The sequence below is a fragment of the Sceloporus undulatus genome, chromosome 1, assembly GCF_019175285.1.
Source record: "Sceloporus undulatus isolate JIND9_A2432 ecotype Alabama chromosome 1, SceUnd_v1.1, whole genome shotgun sequence".
NCBI lineage: Eukaryota > Metazoa > Chordata > Lepidosauria > Squamata > Phrynosomatidae > Sceloporus > Sceloporus undulatus.
This window is the reverse complement of record NC_056522.1, coordinates 382007313-382013932: the sequence shown is the minus strand read 5'-3', so window position 1 is coordinate 382013932 and position 6620 is coordinate 382007313. Positions and strand designations below refer to the sequence as shown.

General features: G+C 46.3%; 1 pseudogene; it reads left to right on the top strand.

The window, feature by feature from the left end:
• Positions 1 to 818: 818 nt before the first annotated feature.
• The window catches only part of LOC121918835, a 9780-nt pseudogene continuing 3978 nt past the window's right edge, over positions 819 to 6620 (top strand).

The following is a 6620-nucleotide window of genomic DNA, read 5'->3' as shown; positions in this document are numbered from 1 at the left end:
CAAAGGGCCCGTATGTACCAGGCCTAGGAGACAAAGCAATGCATGCAAGCTCCAGGAAAAGAGATTCCAGCTCAACATTAGGAGGAACTTTCTGACCATAAAAGCTGTTCAACCATGGAAGACCCTCGTTCCTCAGATATTTTGCTGGAGTCTCCTTCTTTGGAAGTCTTTAAACAGAGGCTGGATGGCCATCTGTCAATGGGGATGCTTTGATTTAGATTTCCTGCATGGCAGAAGGGGGTTGGACTGGATCAGGGCCCTTGCGGTCTTTTCCAGCTCTAGGATTCTAACTCTGCCTTGAAGTGGGATTTATAGGAAGCACTAATGGTTCTGGCAGGCCACATTTGGCCCATGGGCCACACTGTGCCCACCCCTAATGTACACTTCCTATCACTTCAGTCCCAACCACACCCACTGCTTTTAGTGTATGTGTGTGTGTGTGCGCCTGTGTACACTGTATACCTTCTCTCACACAGACTCAGATTATGCTCCAAACGCCTGATGAAAGTCCATGCTGTGATGAAGCTGTCCTTGTATTTGCTCGCACCCTCCTAAATCTGTGGGTTGTTGCCTTTTCTCTAACAGATGAACATGACTGGTCAGTCCAGCCCCATTTGGGAACTAGAACCAGAATACTTTCAGAAGTCATTGAGACTTATAACAATAACAAACACAAAGACAGACAGATAGAGAGAGTGTGCAAAGTGAATAAAGTATATTGCTAGATGATAAGAAAAAAATTGCATTATTTAATGATTAACCTAAATTACTAGGAGGGGAAAAATATAAAACTGCCCATTGGTTAACTTGCACCTATCACTGTCTTTTGCAGTACATGAAGTATACAGCTCATCTTCCCAGTCCTTGAACCCAGAAGCATTCTCTTTCTTCTGGCTGCCAGGATGGAGCCTCTGGGGACGACCACCGTTTTCCTGATCATCTTCACTTCTTGCCTTGTTCTCTCTGCCATCTGGAAGAGCAAGGCTCCAGGGAAAGGGAAGCTGCCCCCCGGACCGATTCCTCTGCCCATCATTGGGAATGCCCTGCAGCTGAGGACCAGCCACCTGGACCAGGTTCTCCGTACGGTCAGTGGATGGACAAGAGGCAGTGTGTCCTGGACAGAACTGTCCAAGAGGGCAGTGGGTGTTTCAGCCGGGAGAAATGAAGGATACAAGACTTGGGCAGTAGAAATGAAAGGCACAGGTATAGGATGGGGGACACCTGGCTTAACAAGACGACATGTGAAATAGATCTAGGAGTCCAAGTAGACCACAGGTTGAACATGAGTCAACAGTGTGATGCGGCAGCTAAAAAGGCCAATGTGATTCCAGGCTGCATCAATAGAAATATAGTTTCTCGATCAAGGGAAGTAATAGTGCCACTGTATTCTGCTCTGGTCAGGCCCCACCTGGAATATTGTGTCCAGTGCTGGGCACCACAGTTCAAAAAGGACATTGAGAAACTGGAGCCATGTGTCCAAAGAGAGTAACTAAAATGGTGAAAGATCCGGAAACCATGAAGCCCTATGAGGAGAGACTTAGGGGACTGCTGGGGATGTTTAGCCTGGAGAAGAGAAGGTTAAGAGGTGATATGATAGCCCTGTTTAAGTATTTGAAGAGGTGTCACATAGAGGAGGGAACAAGTTGTTTTCTGCTGCTTCAGGGAATAGGACACAATGGAACAATGGATGCAAGCTGCAGGAAAAGAGATTCCACCTAAATATTGGGAGGAACCTCCTGACAGTAAGGGTTGTTCGACAGAGGAACACACTACTCCCTTGGACTAAGACCATGGTGGAGTCCCCTTCCTTGGAAGTCTTTAAGCGGAGGCTGGATGTCCATCTCTTGGGGATGCTTTGATTGAGAGTTCCTGCATGCCAGAAGGGGTTGGGCTGGATGGCCCTTATAGTCTATTCCAACTCTATGATTCTATGATTCCTCCCAGAAAAGGGACTCAAGGCGGCTGACAGTGAGTCCTCATTCACAGGAAACATGTGAGCTTTGATCTTTGCCCCATTGAGAGGGTGGGGTTTGTGGCTTCTGTACAGATCACCTGATCATAAACATCCCCACGATGGTGAGATATGCAGCACATGCAAACATGACCTTTGCTCCTCTTAGCGGTTAAGATCTAGCAGAGATCTTGCTCAGGCCTCACCTGGAATAATCCTGTGTCCAGTTCTCGGTACATTTCAAGAAGGATGTTGAGAAACTGGAGCCATGTGTCCAAAGGAGAGCAACTAAAATGGTGAAGGGTCTGGAAAACATGAAGCCCTATGAGGAGAGACTTGGGGATGTTTAGTCTGGAGAAGAGATGGTTAAGGGGTGATATGACAGCCCTGTTTAAGTATTTGAAGGGATGTCATATTGAGAAGAGAGCAAGCTTGTTTTCTGCTGCTCCAGAGACTAGAACACAGAGCAATGGATGGAAGTCACAGGAAAAGAGATTCCACCTTAACATTAAGAGGAACCTCCTGACAGTAAGGGCTGTTGAAATCAATCCCTCAGAGATATTGGTGGAGTCTCCCTCCTTAGAGGTCTTTAAACAGAGGCTGGATGGCCCTCTGTCAATGGGGATGCTTTGATTGTGAGTTCCTGCATGGCAGAATGGGTTGGACTGGACGGCCCTTGGGCTCTCTTCCAACCCTATGATTAGATAGTTTTTTGTGAGTTTTTCGGGCTCTGTGGACATGTTCTAGAAGATTTTCTTCCTGATGTTCCTCCAGCATCTGTGTTAGGCATCTTCAGAGAATGCTTGCCTGGAAAAAGTTGGATATATATGATACTATGTGAGCCTGGGAATGCAGGAGTGATTTGCATCTGTCTTGTTCTGTTGCTGATGGCAGGCCTCAGGCTGGGAAGCTAATGCTGGCCAAACATCAGGAAGAAATTCTTCTAGGACATGGCCACATAGCCTGAAACACCCACAAAAAACTATGGATGCCGGCCATGAAGGCCTTCGACTTCGACTATGATTGTTTGATTCTATGAACAACCACAACAAACATGCAGAGCAGCAGATGCCGACCTCTGCTCTCCCATGCCTCCTTAAGGAGTGATGCCTTTCCTCATCTGGTCCAGTGTTGTCCAAGTGATCACCTGTAATGTGCTTCTTTCTTTCTTTCCCTGCAGATGAGTGAGAAGTATGGCCCCGTGTTTACACTTCATTTTGGGATGGATCGCGTTGTGGTGCTCCATGGCTACGATGTCATCAAGGAAGCGCTGATTGACAGGGCCAATGAATTTGCTGCCAGGGGGACAATGCCATTGATGGAGAAAATCAGCCAAGGCAAAGGTATTCAGAGCTACACAATTCTATGGTCAACTCCTACTAGAAGTTGACCATAGAATTGTATTGGAAGACCTAGAGATTCCAAGACAGAACACTTCCATAGGCATTTTTAGATCCTCCAACACTAAGCTATGGTCAGCTCCCAGAAGAAGTTGACCATAGAGTTGTGTTGGAAGAACTAGAGGCTTCCGTATGCATTTTTAGGTCCTTCAACACAATTCTATGGTCAACTCCTCCCAGAACTCTATTGGGGCGGTCAGTAGAGGCTCATAGAGGTTCAGTCCTTACGAACATATGAAGCCTTACATACAATCTTAATGAAATGAATGCAATATGCCTAGACACTGTAAGCTTGTGTTTCTCCTCAAGGGGAGTATAGGTACTGCTGTTAAAAATAAGATCTCCTAAAAGACTAAGAGAGAGCTGCTCATTCTCCCATATCTATATAAGCTGAGATTCCAGGACCTAAGAGTGCATACGTGGGACACTGATGCCTGTTTGGACTTTACCATGGTTTACAAGTTGAGAGTCCAGGTGATCAGAAAGTGGTTAAAGGGACCTCCAAGCAGATAAACATTAGCTGAAAGACAGCAAAGACCCCTCAATCCCTCAGTCTAAAGAGATACTGGTGGTGAAGCATGCCTGTTTCGCTCTTCTCTCAGACCACAACCCACCCAGCTTCCATCACAGTTTCTCCTTTCCCTGGTTCCAGGGATCATCTTCAGCAATGGGGAGAGATGGAAGCAGCTCCGACGTTTTGCCCTGACCACCCTCCGCAACTTTGGGATGGGGAAGAAAAGCATCGAGGAGAGGATCCAAGACGAAGCCCAGTATCTCCTGGAGAAGCTGCAGGACACAAAAGGTAGGTAGATTGTGTCCATCATCCCCATGGGCTTCTTCCTGTGACTTTCCAGGAGATTCCTCCCAGCCTATCTTGGTAGGCCCCAAATTCAAACTCTGCATGCATCTACATGCTGGGGTCCTTCTAGGAACATGGCACCCTTCCATGAGGGTCAGGATCCTGCTGCTGTTCAGGTGGCCTGTCCAAGGCCTGGGATTTCCCATCGAGAAGCCAAAGTGTCTATTCCTTGGTCTGGTTTGGGAAGCTTGGAGCTGCAGATGTCCTAAAGTCTCAGAAAGCGGGAGGAAGACCTGGGCCAGATGTTCGTTTTCCGTTAAAGCAAATTGCGTTTTGGCTTAGTATGACGTGTGTTCTCATTTGAAACCGGTTCCAATCCTACGCTGATTAGATTTTGTTGCGATAAAAAGAGGCAAACGTAAAAAAAACCAACAACATTTTTTTCCCAGACACTAGTTTTCTAGGGGTTTTCCTTTGAAAGAATCTATTCACGAAGCGTGTTCAACAATTGGGAATGACGGATCGGAATCGCATCATTCTGGATGGAGAGACTAATGGCAGAGGGAATGTTTACCATCCATCCTCAGTTTTTTTTTGGGAGACCCACCATGCCTCCGCCTCTCAAGGCCGTTGTTTGTGTGGTGTGAACCTATGGACACACATGATTTATTATTTTTAAAAAATGGATAGAACGATTCAATTCACTGATTTTGCAGCTACTTTGGCAATTACTCAAGTGGCAAGCTGGGCAATCGGGCCGACGGCAGCTCAGTGAGGCAATAGTTGCAAACCAATGAAGTCAAATCTTATATCAATATATCTATATATATATATAATATATAACACAAGCTGGGTGCCTGAGCTGCCCGCTTACAATCAACGGATGACATACAGATCATACAGATGAATTGACATGCATTTTGAAGTGGCGCAAAACTATTTGGGGAGTGACAATTGGTGCCAAAAAGAAGCAATTACAAGGGATAGTGAAAACAGAGGAACAATGGACCTTTTGGAATTGATTTACAAACACGGAGGAGAAAGGCGAATCCAAACCAGTTTAAATCTAAGTGGGAAGGAGCCCCCAAATCTGGTTCTGGTTCTGGTGGGAGGATAACAGGTCATGGCCTGAGAGGACCAGCAATGTTTGTGACTACCACAGCCTACATAGAACTGAACCTAGTATAAGAGTTGGAAAGGGTGCTCTTACACCCCAACCAACCCCAAATGCAGGAGTCCATATGGAAGATTTAAGGCCTTCCAGTAGATGGGAGGCCTTAATCCCATACTACTGGAAGGCCTTAAATCTTCTATTATGGACTGTTTTGCCCACACAGCCTCCAAAGCATGAGAGGAATGGTCCATTTCCTACTCAGACAAGGCTAATGCAACCAAGAATGCAGAATGAGAGTTCCCCAGACTGGGTCAGAGTAGACTGTGGTCACCTAATATCGGGACTGAGTCAAGGCTATTCTTTTTTTTTTGTCCTTCCAGGGAAGCCGTTTGAACCCAACCTGTCTTGTTGACCGTGCGCTACCCTCCAATGGTCATCTGCTCCATTGTCTTTGGAAAGCGTATGAGTAACGATGACAAGAAGTGTCAAGACATGATGGTCTTAAGTGAATGGAGAACTTTGAGCTTTATTAACTCTACCTGGGCCAGGTAGGCCATTCCCTCGTGGTCTGCTCTGTTGAACATATCCAGTTATTTTGCATATTCTGTCTGCGCATGGCGCAATGCCACTGGTATGGGAGGGATGGAGACGGGCACACTCTGGCCCTCTGGAGTATTACCACCGTAAAGGTAGCCAAGGGAAGAAAAACAGGAGAAGGAGAGATGCAATGACCCCCGGGGAACAGGTGATGGTGGAATTTAAATGGAGTGTCACCAGCCAAACGTGGAATGTGACAAAAGGGCCCGCCACCTCCGCGCCCAAAGGGACTGGGGTGTCCAGAAAGGAAGGGACGCCTGATCTGCTGAACGTGTTACCCTGAACTTAGCCGTATAGGATAGCAGCCAGTACTGCATGATATTCACTTGGTCCCTATGGAGAAAGTGAATTATAATTTTCAAAGTAGTATCCTCCATTTTTCATTTCATTCATTCTTACATGTTTTCCTGCTTGGATCGCATCCTCAGGAAGCAAAGAGGGAGTTGAGGATTTGTCTGAATAGAAATACTCATGATTTTTCCATATTAAAAAGAGGCAGAGAGAACTGGGTGTCCTTGCACTGGAAACTCTGTTTCCTTGGGCAGCGGACACACTAAGTATGTTAATAGAGACCACATTGTTCTGTGCAGAGAGACCATCACCACACATGTTTCTGTACAGAGGCTGAAGCAGAAATTTGCCCGCAGAGAGCTTTTCTGGTTTTCCACACAAAGCTAGGAGGAAGATTGTTGCAAAGCTTTGTCCCACATGTCTACACCAACATTTCCAGCATCAATGATGTCCTCTTAATGGAGGGGG